A 16410-nucleotide genomic window follows, 5' to 3' on the forward strand; every position below is an offset into this window, starting at 1 on the left:
CCCTCCCCCCACCCCCCCCCCCCCCGGGCCTTCCCAGCTCCTTTCCTCCTCGATGCCGAGGCCCCGCGCAAAATACTGGGGGCTGCGGGTACCGCGGGGGGCCCGGCTGCAGGATGCGGGGCGCCGGGGGGGCACGGAGGCGGCGGGGCGGGCAGATGCGGCGGATGGAGCGGGGCCGCTCCCGCTGTGTGGGGCCGGCTGGAAAATGGCTCCAGGAAGCGGCGGCTGCTGACAATGAATGAAGGGAAAGGAGACGGGTTACGCGCCAAGGGCCTCCCGCGAAACTCGGATTTCCCGCCCTCTTTTCAAACCAAATTTGCATGTCCCCGCCCCCGGGGCGCGCCCCGCCCGCCTCGCCGCCTCATTGGCTCCCGCCGCCTTCCCCGCCGGCCAACGGAGCGCCTCCTCCCCTCCCCTCTCGCTTCCCACTGGCCCGCCGCCGCCGCCGCGATTTGCATGCCGCCCACCGATTGGCTGCGGGGGCGAGGCCGGGGGATTCCCCCCCGCCCACCGCGAGTTGCCGGGATCCCGGCGCGGCGCCGCGCTGACACTGACAGCTGCGCAGGGCCCGCGTGGCGGGGCGCGCCGGCCAAGGAGCTCCCGGCAAGCGCTGGCCCGGCCCGTCGCCCCTCCGGAGGGGCTGGTTCCCGTCCCGTGGCTCCACTGTTCCCAGAGGGGTCACCTGAGTTCTCGTCCCGAAGTGTTCGGGGGGTCCCGACGCGGGATTTCGCCCTCCGGCAGCCGGGGAAGCGCTTTCCCGCCGTCTGCGTGCTTCTGCGCCGCTGAATCTTCAAACCGGTCTGACCGAGGTATTTAATTCGAGGGGTTTTTTTCAACAAGAAAACACTCACCTAAACATTCCCTTCCCCTGCGGTCTGTGTCCCCTCCAAGTAGTAAAACTGTGGAACTGTGTCCGTGAGTGGTTTCTACTTTCTGGTACTGTCCCCATTTATTACAGGAAGGGATCTTTAGAGATCATCCAGTCCATCCCCCCTGCCAAAGCAGGTCCACCTAGATCAGGTCACACAGGAATGTGTCCAGATGGGTTTTGAAGACCTCCAGAGAAGGAGCCTCCACATGCTCCCTGGGCAGCCTGGACCAGTGCTCACCTTAACTTTCTCAGTGCCCTCCTAATAAGTGTCCTCTTGAGTTATTAAACACCTCCTTAAGTTATTAACCCCCCCCGTAAGTTATTAAATGACCCCTCGAGTAACTAAATGCCCTGGTGGCCCTGCCTAGCACCCACCAGCCATGCCCAGTTTTCCCCTTCTCTCCAGTACTCCCAACAGTCGCCTCCACATTGGCTGAATCAACCATACAAAGATCTCTCCCCTCAGTAACTAACATTCCCCATTTCCATCACTCACAGGTACACAAACGAGTCTCTCCATTGAGTCTGCAGCCCTCCTTAGCATTCCCTTGGGTCTGACCCAAGAGGTGGTGCCTTCAGTGCGATGCTGTTGCACATAAAAGAAGGTTATCATACACTTCAGGCCTGTTTGCTGTCAAAGGAAGAAATCCTGCTCCCCTGGGCATTGGAGAGACCTTGATTAAGCGACTGCATCCAATTTTGGGCACTCCATGTTAGGGAAAGATCCAGCCTGGAGAGAATCTAGGGGAAAAGAAGAACAATAAAACATGGTCAGAAAAAATGGGTTCTACTGCAAAGGTTGGCTTTTGTTTTGGCAGGGTGAAAAGCAGGGGGACAGGATGGACAGTGGTGATCTGATATACAAAAGGTAACAAAGAGATTGCACTTCCTCTGCAGGGAAGGTGATGGACTTTTTAAGCAGTGTTCATGTCTAAAGCAACTTTGCTGTCCATAAACTGCCGTGTGCAGAAAACACTGCAGAAGAGGCACGTTTTCTTTTCTTTAAACACGGCTCTGTGGCAGGTATTTCAGTTTGCAGCAGGACTTACTAAACATGCAATTCACTTGCTAGAGCTAATGAAGGGAACCCAAAGAAAATGGATAGTAAAACACAGGTAAGAAGAGTACAGAGAGCTATATAAAGGAAGCTAATGCAGGCCCATGAATCTCTGTTGGTCTATAAAACACAAATTGCTTCCTACTAGGAATTCATCACCTAGGTATCTGTTGCAGATAAAATACCCTGCAGAACTCAAAAGGTTTAGGAGATACTATAATGAAGACTGATGTGCAGCTGTGATTCATCTTTCCTTGTGAGTATGGTACTATGGTACTGTACCACTACCCTTGTGAGTGAGGCCTTTATCTATATGATGATATGCAATTTCACACACACCGTGCCATTTAGGGCAAAGGCTAAGTTTTTCTCCTGAAAATGGATGGACCTGTGTGAGGAGAATTGCTTTCTCTGGAATCCTGACTCTTAGGGCTGGTAGTGGAAGCAACAATGGAGATTAAGCTTTGCCTTGATGTTAAAATGGTTAAAAGCTGCCCTAGAGACCTGGCTTCTACTATGACTTGTTCCCTCATGAAGAAGATTCTGGACAATGTACAACAGAAGACTGCAAACAAAGTTCCCAAGTTAAAAAACCTGTCTCTAACAAAGGTTTGAATGGTAACAGAGAATAAATTAATGTCTAGCCCTGCATAGGTAATAACTATGAAGACAGAAAACACAGCTTCTTCCTACATGCAACCTGCCCATCCTTCATATAGACTGAAGAACTAGGCAGAAATAGTGTTCACTGATGGTGCAGTGTTTTGTTATGCCTTTGCACACACATGTACCAAAAAAACCCACTTTCCTAATTAATAACCTTTAAGAACTCAAATTGTTATATTTTGGAGTACAACTTCACAGGTATCCAAGGAAAAGATGAGAAGAGAGGGACAGGATGATGGGAGAATGAGAAATGCTGGATAATCTTGAGTATAGGCATTCCTACCCTCTCAGGGAATAGTATACAGGCATCCCTTCTGGAGAGCAATTTGAGAATAAACATGATGGGACTGCAGTAAATAGCAGAATCTGCTTTTGTGCAGTAGGCTAGGTATTTGGGACATTGCTGGAAATGACCTAATACGACTCCACAACCTTTGAACACAGTTTATTGTCATTAGAGCCTTCTTCCTCTTAGTTGGAACTCAGAGTTAAAACCCAACATCTAAGTACCCAACTGAAAAAAGGACTAAATGAGCCCTTGTGAAGTAAATGCCTAAAACTGGGGCAAGTTCATCAACCACATTAATGCTTATACAGTGTACAGGGATCATAATGATATCCTCTAGGATAGAGACCAAATTGAAATAGAAAAATGGAACTAAACAACCTAAACTGACTTCCTTATTCTGTCATTTCTACTAAGAAGGCGATCTGAGAATTTAGGAGTGAAATGACTCCTACGAGCTGCATGTGATCCAGTGACTGGCAGCATCTGCTCAACAGTTTGTGGAAAGATTTACAGGACTATCACTTCTTAATTTCTAAAAGGAATCAACCTTGAAACGTCACTTTGGCCCCCAGAAAATAATCAGACATGGGTACAACATCCCTTCTGTTTCAGGGAAAGCAGCAGCCTAAGTAGAGTGAAGGCACAGAGTAACACAGCGTCATTTGGTAGCATCTCCTCATTGTACCCGTGTGACATCCATTAATCCTCGTTATCTAAAGAACTTTGTGGTGGAAAAATGATTGCTTGGTTCATGTGAGTTTCTTTTTCAGGGTTAAATGGGTTTTTTCCCACTGTTGGCGAGGTCAGAACAGCCTGGAGATATCCTGTAAGAATTTGGAGTCTTTGCACGTTGTCCTGTGATCTATAAACTGTGAACTGAATGTTCACTACTTACAGACACTGGCAATCACATCAGTTTGATTTGCAGCAAGTGGCACTTCTGAAAATAACAACAACAATCCTGTAGGCATTGAAAATTCTGTTTGCCAGCAGAGTCGTGCTTGAGGGAGGGTTTTGCTGAGGGACATCACGTCTGTCTGCTTTAGGAGATGGACGGGCGCTCCACCCCTATCACGGACAGACAGAAACATACACTTGACCTTCTGCAGCCCACTTATCACAAGGTGACTGGGTGGATGGCAGGGTTAGGGGATTGCTACTTGCTAGGCTGTTAGCCCTCCTGTTGCAACATTTCTGCCCGTCTTTGCGTGGGATGACAGCACAGCTCATAGTTCTCGGCTGCTGAGAACACAGCCCGGCGCGAGGGGTTTCACTAGGAGGGCATTCTGACAGGGACCAGTTGGGAGCAAAGGCTGCAATCCAGGTTTCTAGATTGATCACTTGAAATCCTTTGCTGAAGAGCTGCTCTGACAATGGTCTGGCTGCCAGCAGAACAGCTCCATTGGAGGGTGCCCACAGCCTGTGCACTCTCCTAGGACAGAGATATATGTCCAAACCCATTTTCCAAAGCAGGCAAAAGACAAACTTGAACTCCAATATCCCTTGTTGTGGGCAAAATGAAGAGCTGGAGTAAGGACCCCTCTGAAGTTTATTTTATGGGTTTTTCTTACTCTTGAGTGCTTCTTTCTCTCTGTGGACTGGATAGGAAGAGCTTGAGGGTTTGGTTCGGACCCATAGGTTTCACCAGGCACTACGGAAACAGCTGCTGTAGTGCTGAGGCTCAGCAAGTGGCAGAGACCAAGGAAGAACATCAACAGCTGAGTGGCTGAGGGACTGTTTCCTTGGGTCAGGGCCTACATGACAGGCACCACAGTGCTCAGCTTGTATCACCTCCAGCTCAAAATCACTTCTTATTAGAGGAGACAGGAGCAGGACCACTCTGTCTCTTGTAGCTAGAAGATTTTAATCTCTGTGTACACAAGGTCTCCTTTATCCTTCTTTACCTAGTGGGCTTATTGTAGGAGTTCTACTAGTGGAATGCCTTAATTCAATCCAGGTTTGTTAGATTTCTTTTCCACATCCATCCAGATCAGATAAATCGTGAGCTGTATTTACTCTTTTGAATGCTGGCCTAAAGTGTCTGTCCACTGAGGCTGTTTCTCATAATGTGCTGACTTTTGGAACCAGCTTTATTTACAGGCTTTGGCAAAATGGTTAGATATATTATTTATTAACCAGAAAACCAACAGCCCTTTCTTTTAGAAAGGTACAGAGTTGCATGAAGCATACTGTGCTACCAAAATGATAGGTTTTATTCTGGATTTGGTCATAATTCCTATTAGCTATGGTTGGATGAGGGGTACAGTCATCATTTTTGGAGATGGAAATCCTTTTCCTCCTTCTCTTTCAAACTTCTGTAATGTTTCATGAGCTGTTGTTGCATCAAGAACTGTTTGTGAAATTTGCTTTGAGGCCATAGTAAGATTGTTTTCTGTGCCCTGTGAAGAGGCATTTCTTCACTGGGCTTTTAAAGTTCTTCTTAAATAAATCCACCTTTCACCTCACCTTGGGTTTCTGTAAGTAAAAGTTATATTCACCCTTATCTTACTCTTTAGTGTGCCTGGATATAAGATCAGTTACTGCTTTTCTCTGGTTTGAGTTGTTTGGTCAATATAACTTTTGCAGGACTATGGCCTTACTTCTCTCCAAAATCCCATACTTCATCATCACAGGAGTGTAACTGAGAAATGTGCATTTTGGAGGCATCAAAAGGATCTACAACAAATAATAATGCTTTTAAGTAATGCTTAAATATTACTTCAGCATATAAAGGCTTCAGGAACCCATTCTACATGGACTGCTGTGGAAACAAAGCAAGAGGCCAAGGTTTCCACATGTGCTTAGAACTATCCCTGTGGGACTGTCTTCTGCCTTCCCTGTCAGAAGCTGGATGCTAACAGAATATGATGTTGATGAAGGCTTTTGGGGAATTCCTGTTCTCTGTTTTCTGTTTTTTTTCCAGAGCTGTTCAAATTAGTGCCTTTTGGAGATACATAAACACAGCTAAAGGAGGAGCAACCCAGCATTGCTCCAACATCCATAGCTGATTCAGGCTTAAGCATTGATCCAAAGAGCTGTAGCTGCATGCACGGCTTGAGGAGCCAGAAGCTGTCACTGCCATCAGAAGCAGCAGTCCTGACTCTCACTTATCACTTGCTCCTGTCCCTGTGCTACCCCACCCTTCGTGTCTGGGGAACTGATCTGAGTTACAGCCAACTATTATTCAGGCTGGGTTTGTCTTGGCTTGCATTGGTTCTTGATCTGTTTCTCTGCCAGGCTGCACAGAAGGTGCTTTGTGCCAACAAAAGAGAGAAGACTATGGAGGCAGGAGTGATGCAGGTGCCTGGAAAAAATAAAAGGGAGCTGAGACACCACTGGCTCAAAGAGTTGACACAACTCCAGCCTTTTTCTTGATTGTGCTTTGCAGGAGTTCACTTAATGAGATCAGTCTGAAGGTTTGCTGTTCAGCCAGATTTCAGTTGTTCCTCATCCATCTCTGCACAACAGGTGATCTACACACCTTCCCATTCCTCTGGGCTTTCCTTACCACTCCTGCATTCCAAGGTGGGACGCTGAGAGCCTTGAGTTCAAAGGACCCAAGGCTGTCTCAGTTGCCTATGTCCCAGGCAGGACAGTGGAGTCTGGTGGCCAAAGAGAAAATTGCAACCAACGAGGTCTCATCTACCACCACTGAGATCTTCAAAGCAGGTTTGGCCTTACGGCTTCTGCTCCATCCGCACAACAGCTCCACACAGGCTTCCTTTTGACCAAACCACAGCTGGACACACTGCTTATTATGTGAACTGTCAGAGTGATCTTGACTGGGCTGATGCTTTCTCTTGTTGCTGTGGCTCTGGGCTGTGTTTGGTTTGTTGAAGTGCAGCCAGAGATCCAAGTTTCCTCAGACCTGTCAGCAAAAGCTGATCGTGACCAGCTGACCTTGTGTCACTCTCCAGGACACTTCTGCATCAAATACATGTAGAGGTGATATCACCTGCCTCCAAACTCAAAGGAAGAACCAGCCTCTTAATCTCAGTTTTAATGCACACCTTTCCTTGGCAAGGTCCTATTGGCCAGCTTTTCTTATTATGTACTTAGGTTGGTCTTTCTCAGAACCTCCTCTCACCAAACCATGCCATTTCCTGCCACCACTGCAGTTGACTTTGCTTTGATCTCAGCAGCCTTTGTCTCTTTAAAACAAAAAGAATCTCTTTACAACTGAGTGCCATTGCACTCCATGAGTACCACTGCAAGGACAAGGATTACAAACATTGGAGTGGGTGGCTGTTAAGGTTGCGAGTGACAGTGGTGAGATGGGAGGAACTCCAAGTAATATCACAAAGATGAGCAAATCTTTCTCCCTTCCTCTAGAGTTTCCATATGCAAAAGTGGGGCTGCTGTGATGTAGCTGTCAAAGTCTTAGAAAAGGACGACGCTCGGGGGATGGATGGTTGTGAGATCAGACATGAATATAAATTGCTCTGTACTTCTAGTAGGGGATGATGTCTGTTGTGATGCAGTCGTTGCCCACAAGGAAAACCTCTTTTCAGGCTTTCTGGTCCCTATGTGTCTCCAGGTTTAAGCACAATCTGGTCATGCATAAAGATTTTAGGATTTGGTTCTCAAAACACTCAGCCTTGCTATGCATCTTTCACAGAAACAAAGAGATTTGAGTCCGTGAAAATCCTCCTTAGCCAGACATCAATACTCTGAGGCTAAAGAGAGTAGCTGTTGAAAGAAGCATATACTTGCAAAGCAAATTATGATTTCTCAAGGTGCACAGAGGGGAGATGCTTCTCTGATTCTAGCAGGGTTTTCTCCTTAACATTTGTGTAAAATAGCTTTATTCTTCTAATCAGAACAAAGATAATTCATGTCTCAGAGTTACATTCTAAACTTAGCAGAACAGAAAACAGAGGCTTGTGCGCTGTTTTCATAAACAACTTCACATTTCAATTTCAGAAAGTGTATGATGCAAGCTGAGTTAGCTGTGCTGGGGTATAAATTCATTCTTGTGCTGGTCCTCCGTTCACTTTCATGTCTGACTCATCTGGGAAGATCCTGTCTTACCGGGAAAGAGATGGCAGCAAGTCAGTTGGGAAACACCAGCTTTCTTCAGATCTCACATTCATCTGATTTTACAGTATGCCATTTCTGAGCTTGTGAGACAGCTGGGAAGCCTTAGGAGCTTGGAAAGTTTGGGGACAGTTGCACTGAGACTAGTGAGATCTTCACAAACTAGTCAACAGCTTCATCAATGTTGTATCAAATGTTACATCTCTGCATTTCAGGAAACACCATGGGTAAATCTCACAGATAGAAGAAATCTCATTTTTGAGGTAAAGGGGAGCAAAGGCAACAGGCTAACTGCACACTCCTGATTTACCCGATGGGGCAGCACGAGAGAAATCCACAAAACCCCAGCAAGAACAATCCCCTGATTGTCAAGTCCCAAATCACAATATGTAGATTTTGGTTTTCCTCCAGATGCACTGGGCATAACCTTACACACACACACTTCCTCTGACCGCTGACAACTCCCTGTCCTCTTCCAACTTATAAAGCCATACTCACTTTCCAAACCCCCTCCATACAAAACAAGAACTGGCAAACAGACAGATACATATCCAAGTCTTCTCAATTGTTGCTCAAAATCTCTTTCCACTCACTGCCACTTGACAATGGTTTTAAATTACTGTCTACTTAGGGAAGCAACTACTGAGAAAACACAAACCTAATAACTAAGTGCAGGCAGGATTTTTTAATACCTATCTTTCCTTGGTGGTACCTAATTAGGCTGATTGTGATTTAAGGGTAAAAAAAATCAGCCCTGCTAGTAGAAGTATGAGGTCAGTGAGTAATTGGGCGAATATTGACCTCGCAGGAATGCCAGCAGAGTGTGTTAATAAAGTCAGCGCTGAGCAACACAGCTTGCTCCTGCTGCCATTGAGGCTCTTTGTCTAAAGCAGGGCTGTCTGTTTAAAGAGCATCTTCTTGTGCTCATCCAAATTCTAACTTCAAACTGTTATTGCAGCTGCTCACCCCCAGGTGTCTGAAGATAGCCTCTGACAATGTTAAAATGAAGTTACCCATCGTACAGAGTTAACTGCGTACACCAAACATGCATTAATAGTTTAACCTGGGACTTCAGTGAAAGCAAGAGCAAAAGCAACCCTGCTGTTGACAGGCAGGGAGAGGGCTGTAGGCTAAGAAACAAACATCATCCTCTGGGTTTCAATATTCCCTCATTTTTTTTTGTCTCAAGGAGAGGTTTTTAGGTTCAGGTAATGCACATCTTGAGGTGTTCTGGCACCAGATGTGCAATGTTCACCATCTGAGCAGGGTACATTTAGAAAGCAAAGGTTGGGAAGGGTTGGGAAGGGAGGTGCTGCTTCTCCCTTCTCTTTTATGTGGAGGGCTGGTTGGCTGGAGGTGGGACTCAAGAAGGTAGGATGAGGTGTGTGGGTGGGTTCATTCAGTGCTCTGTACTCACAAACTGTTCTGTTGAGTAATTCTTTCCCCTGACTTTTGTCTAACTTATAATTTTGCTGAGGAAGAGATTATTTTTTCTGTGCTGCTGATTCATGTGGAGCTGCACCTTAATTCCTCTAGGCTTGAATTTAAAAAACACCCTAATTTGTGGCTTTTTCTTTTAGAAACAGAGAAACAAACAAAGAAACCTAGAAGCAAAAAAACCTCAAGTGACGGTATCTTGTCCAGAGCCTTCCGTGTTACTAAGAAATTGAGAAGCATCAGGGAACATTTCCGGATAAGGATTGTATTTTTTTTTAACTTTTCCAATATTAGAACAGTTGCTGGCATGGCTTTGGTCCAGACTAACTGCCATCCTCCCAAAACAATTCTCCCTTCTTCCTACCATCTCCCTCTGCACTTGGAGCCTTTGTCCAAGCTGCTGTCTCCTGCAGTTCGTCCCAGAGCCACTGCTGTCCAGCCTGCAGCCTCCCATGCTGTAGCCTCACTGTCTTGTGCAATGGTTTGTTTGGCTACAATCTGTTTGAAAAGGTCCAGGTCATCCCAGAAAGACTTGAATCACTCTGTACACGTGTGCTGACTGCTCAAGGAACTCCAATCAGGCAAATCTGTGGCGTCTACAAATGTTACAGGAAGTGACATTTGCAGCCTTGAAACAATTTTACTATCTACATGTAATAATAATCACAAATATAATCAAGCTGTCAGGCCCTGCAAAAGCATCTTTCAGTCAACAGCAGTTCATTGACCTTTCTTTCCCAATTGTAATAAAGTTATTGAACTTTTATTTTACAGTGTGTGGCTATTTCTTCACCCTATTTCCATGTATTAAATATTTCTTTGACTACTGTACACCACTGTAAAGACCTATCTGGCAATGAAAATAGTATTTGAAAGTGCAGGTAGGGTATTGGAGAAGCTTTTGCCCAGCCAATTCTGTATTCTCACTGAACTCTTTTTAAAAGTATGTATCTAACTATGATAAGCAAAGGATTAGAGAGGAAAAAAACCCCATAATTTAACCTCAGTAGCAATTCATTAAGGTGACTGGATGTAAACTTGGAGTAAAATCTGGTTTTAAGTCTGGAGTAAAATAGAATTAAAACTTCTACCCTCATGTATTCTGATACATCACAGAGCAGAGCCCTCCATCAGGTTCAAGGTTCTCACATTTCCTTAGGCCAAAGAAATACACAATTAGCACAGCTTTTTACAAAACAGATAATCCATTTCTATTTGTTATTATCCCAGCTGGTCAACTCTTTCCTTCTCAGCATGCCTGCTAACCACCAAGAAGTATCTACAGTTATATATATATATATATATATATATGCTGGTATATAACACACAAGGTTCACTTCTATTTACAATAGACTTGCCCCTTTACACTTCAGCTGTTAAATATGCTCTTAAAATATTTGCTTGGAGTAATAAGTATTTTCCAATCTGTGGTTTCTTGCTTTTCTTGTTCAGAGTCTTGAATGTCAGAAATGAACTTCAAGACTTAAAGGCCATTGGGTTTTGCTTTCCAGCAGTAAATAACTCAGGCTATCTCCTAAGTTACAGAACTTTGCACTGTATAAAATATAAGCAAAACACAACCTTCAAGTGTGGTCACATACTTGGGAAATAATTGCTGGTGTTTCCTTATAACTGAAGCAGGAGCTGAGTTCCTCTCAGGCTGAGGAACCCCAAAGCCAGACACTTCCAAGCTATTCACTGATGGACAAGACAGCCTCAGGCAGATCTTGCAGAGGTAAAGGATGGTTTGTTGATCTACAAGGAATATTCCTGCCATTTAAACTATTGCAGTTTGCAGATGGCAATGAGTATGGTATGCAAGAGAGCATCTACTGAAAGGCCCCTGCTGTTAGGAGCAGCGTGGTTTTTGGATGCACAACTTGTTCAGAATTCTTAGTGAACTGGAAAAACTGTACATTTCAGCAATCTTTTAATAATGTGGTGGTTTTCATTGCCTTGGTTTCTTTCCATTACAGCCCTTAGGAATATTAGGATTATCTGGGTGTTTTGCACTCTTTGCCATATCAAAAAAGGAAGGTGGATGCTGGACCTGCAGGGATTTGAAAGCAACCAGCTTTGACTTTGTGATAGATTTTTTTTCATTTCATGATGCCAACAGGTGTGAGAAACCAAAGGAACAGTCATAGCAAGCAGTCAGCTCTTAATTATCTGCACACCCAACCCAGCCTGAACTAAAGCAGAGGCAAATTAGAAGGTGAGTTACAACACTAGGTTACGTTTTACCATCCTATACATATGAAGCTAATTTTAGCCTTCCAAAACACTAACGTAAAACTCTGTGATGCTGCTACCAACCCGCCCTTCCACTCCCCTGCCCAGAAATACCTTGCAGGAGGGAAAGCTGCTTGAGCAAAGCTATGGTCTGGCAACATGGAGAGCACAAACAGCCTTGCTTTGCCTTCCCTCCTCCAGTGTGACATCTACAGTGTAGGGCCACATGGAGAAGTTGGCCAATCCAACAGAGAGGGTTAGCTGGATGTGCTGAGCAGGGACACTCCCGAGTTAATACACTTTCAGCAGCGTCCATTATCCACCACATCCTTCCTTCTTTCTTCCCAGGAGTCAGAGTGCCTTGTGGGGAGAGGCAGGACATGATGGCAGAGTCTTGGGACTGTTTCCTTTCTTTACATACTGTCTATCCCACTACCTCTTCACTTCACTGGTGCCACTGCCTGGTTGTGGAGAAGATTGTGTTTCAAGACATCAGGGAGCATTTAAAAAAACAGTAGCATTTAAAAAAAGCCACGTGACTAGAATGTGTGTCACCCACGGTAGCACTCAGCAGTGAGCCAGAGCAGCAGCCTGGAAGGTGTATCTGCAGCCTAGCCAGAGAAGAGAAATTCAGGTTACATCAGAAACCTAAAGGCTTCCTGATAAACTGAGGCAACCAGCAGACTTTGATGGAAACTGCAGGCGTTGGCCCTTATTGTCAACCTTGGCTATGTATCAGATGGAAAAGATCTTCAGAGGCTGTCACCACAGCAGATCCATATCATACTCTGTCAAGTAGAATACAATTTGTCAGTTCCTGTGTAGCAAATGACGGTGATATCTGTTTAAAACCACTTTTGCAAGCAGTCAGCTGGCAAGTGCCTTGTACACTGGCCCATCTGCTACCACAGTAATTGGGTCATCCACTTCAGGAGAAGCCTTTTTGCTCGTGTAGTGACAGAAACAGTGACCTCACGTGAAGAAAGTCTATATCAGACCAGAGATTCTAACAGTGGGACACAGGAAAGAAAATATCCCTCTGGACCAAGCAGAAACAGCTGACCCCTTAATAAGCACTTGCTCAACTAAGGCTGCAGAGCAGGTCTGATTGCCCCTCAGAAATTATGCTGAAGGAAAACAAGGAGAAAGGTTCTGAAAGTCGTTATCAGAGAGGGGACTGAAACCCCCACAAAGACAGGGATGCCAGGACTTGCTGCCTGACACATCACCAGCTGCAGCACTCTTCTGTTAACACCAGGAACTGCCCATGTGAAAAAAGGATACTGGGAAGGGACTGGTCTATTAAAAATGTTTAGGTTGGCAAGTTTAATTTGGAGTTTCCTTTTTAATAAGAGTTAATAACAGAGTTGGTCTCTGATTTAAAGAGAATCAGATTTTTGGTTGCAAAACCTACAAAGTTATAGCTCCTATTTTACCTGTTGTGACAGGACAATCAGGCCTTCCTCTACATTAAGTATTCATTTTTCTCTCTCCTTCTCTCAGGGCAATTATCCATCAGAGTAACTTTGCTAGGATTATAACTCTATCCTTAGCAATTTTAAAAGCTAGAGTGCCTGCCTTTCTTAAAGTTAGGCTCACATTACCTCACCACAGTGGATTTTTTTCCTCCTTATCTTTAACATCTGAACCTTTTAATTTTCTGAGACAAGCTCTGTTACTACGTGTACAAAATGAGCTTGTGAGAGTTCAGGTGTACATGATGCCTCACCTGCCTCTGCAGTACAAAGTCAACAGCTTCTCACTAATGGAAATATATGGGAAATACATAAAACAACCTGAGAAACTTACAAAACTTACCTCAAATGCAAGGGAAGCATTTTATAGCTAGTTAGAGATTAAGCACCAAAATTACAGAGTCTCTGAATGAAGTCCAAGACTGATTTAGTGAAAAGCAAGCTAAAGAAAGAAGATAAATTTGAATCCTTCTAAAATGAAGCTTGATACATCATTTTCTCCCACTAGTTCAGACTTTGTAACCACCAGGGTCACTTCTGGCCTTACAGCCAGTGAATCTCCATTGCCAGCAACATGGGAATGGAACTTTCAGCTACACCAGCCTTTTCCATCACTTATTTCACACTGGTCAGGCAAGTTTCCCAAAGTATTTAAGAGTCATCTCTGCAACAACAGTTACTGCAGCTCATTAATGTTTAACTTAATCTAACAGAGCTCATCACTGCCAATCAATCAATTTCTTAGATGAGCTTGTAAAATATGCAGTGAAAAACATCCAGCAAAGACAAACTCATCACATTTCTGCCAGCTTGGGCAAAGGGGCTGTTGCTAGTGGTAAGGGAGCTGGCTTTTGAAAGAGAAGCTAAATGATAGGACTGAAGCAGATGTGGTAATATTCAAACATCTTTTCAATACACCAAGCCTCTCAGTGCAACTAATATTTGTGCATCATTCCATGGCACTGGGAGGCCCAGTTTTCTATGCATCTGCACCATCTTTGCTTTGTGGGAAGCACGTGCTGTGTTAGGAGACCGGTCTAGTTGGACCACTAATAAAACTAAGCACTTACTTGGATGCCCAATGCCCAAGTTTATAGTAGGGCTGATGCTTAGGGTTTTATTTCCTGCACTGTTAAGAAACCTGGGATTTGTTGATATATAGTCACTTAATGCTGTAGGCATGGTACCCTCTCAGAGCAGCAACGAAATGCTGACAAAGCTCGAATTCATCTACATTGTTTTCCTTAACTAGGTCTCCTGTTTCCAACAGGACAGCCAGAAGGTGTGTCAACATCCAGTGAAAGTTTATGGAATATCAGCTGACAGATGTGATTGACAGGAGACTTTGAAGGTGAAGGTCTCAGTTTTTCGTCCTTGTAGTATCCACAACCTTTCTTTGATGATCCTGGCTTGAGGCAGCAACACAAACTGATCCACCCAGGAGGGTCTGTAAGTGGCTGCCTTTAAAACAAACATCATCAATGTTTTACAGATCAGACAGCAGGAGTCTTGCCTTTGCCAGTGATGAAAATACACTTAAAGGTCTCATTGTTCGTTGGGTCATGTTCTTTCTGGTGGAGCTTACTGGGCGTTGAATTCAGTGCTTTTCCCCCCGTGCATATAAATATTACACTCATAATAATAATCACAGCAGTAATAGGTTCGTTATGTTTATTATCACTGCGCCAAGCAGCTGTATTCATGGAGGAAGACCTTCTTTTGCTGGATGTTACACAAGCCCAGAATAAAGCAGGAGGCCCTGGCTGAAGGCACTAATGATCTAAGTAGGAGGCAGGATTCAAAGCTGGATGTAGACCAGCTGGCATAGGAGGCCAAGGAAACAATAAGACAGCACTAATCAGTGAATATGCTGTGACCTCAACAAAACATCTCTCTGTTGACAAGCTTTCAGTAGAAAAGCGTTTTTCCCCCTTGAAACAATAAGGAAAAAAAAAAGGTTTTAAAAGGTAATTAAAAAGAGGATGGTATATTAATCTTGCTTGTTTACTGGGGTCACCTCCTCATTGTAAAAGGGCAAGTTCAGGAGAAAACTCAGGAGTGCTTGTTTGAAAGTCTAACAGAAGGGCTAACGCTTGTCGTAGGGTGGATGGATAGACAATGGGAACCTAGGAAAGGAAAACTTGGGAATTTGGGAAGCACACTTTGCAGTAGCATCCTGATTAGACAAGGGTATATTCACCAATGCTGCAGGAAAAAAATAATGTTTCAGCACTTAGAACAAGGAGAGCCTGGGTGAGGTTTCAGCTGAGCGTGGGTTGACTAAGTCTCTATGGGTATTTGCGCAAACAGAGCCATGAAGTACCAGTTCAAAGCAGAAAAAGGCAACTTTTATGAAAACAAATAGATTAGACAATCTTTCTAACCCATAATTCCTTGTGCTTACACATTTAATATATTGGTCATCTTCAATAACATTCATCACCTTCAAATCATACTTATCCCTAATTTCTTTTCTCCTTTGGACATCATTTAAAAAAGTCATGACTACCCGTACCTAGAAGAGTAGGACACACAACCAGAGCTTTGTAATCAGGGCACTGTAGGACAAAGTGTTCAGTTAGACTGGCGTCACTTAGCTATCTTATTCAAGCTATGCATGTTGCAGAGCAGTGGATTTAGCTAACAGTGTTATTTGATGGCACCAGTGGACAAAATACTTAGTAGACCTTGGGTCTCTAAATCCATGCACCGGTACTGACTGATTCCTGCAATGTCATTTAGTCTTTTCCATGAGACTTTGAACTACCACTGAAGGGGCTTGTTTGCTTATGCAAGTTTAATTTTGCTTTATATATAGTTATAGTATTACACCTACAGCTTCAAAAACACAAGGATAGCTTTCTGCTAACTCTAAGATTTGATTGGCTTCAACATTTTTCCCCACCCATCTATTATATTTGCTGCAAAAAGGACTTCTGGGAAGCAATGATGACATTAGGTAATGGGAGCTATTTCTCTAACTTTCTGGCAAAGTTAACATGACTTTCCTCTGAGATGCACAGCTTCCCCTCTAGATGGTAGCAGAGAACAAACTCTAAGGTACTTGCCCTGTGATGACTGGGATGATACTGAAGAAGCTGAGAAGTCGTGCTAGATTGTCTTTGTATTCTGTTTTCATTTGATACAGCCAAGAAGAGTTGTGCTGCATACGCTGATGCTAAACCTGGGATTTTGAAGGAATGTTACTATGAAAGTTTCCTGCCTTACGATTTCCTGCTCTGCAAAGCCTTTCTTAAGAATACAAACATTATTTAAATAGTTGTTTTAACATAAAACAAATATTTCTGTACTCCTGGACATCTGTTTTCTTTATAAAATCCTTCTC

Source organism: Colius striatus, chromosome 4, assembly GCF_028858725.1.
Source record: "Colius striatus isolate bColStr4 chromosome 4, bColStr4.1.hap1, whole genome shotgun sequence".
NCBI classification, from domain to species: domain Eukaryota; kingdom Metazoa; phylum Chordata; class Aves; order Coliiformes; family Coliidae; genus Colius; species Colius striatus.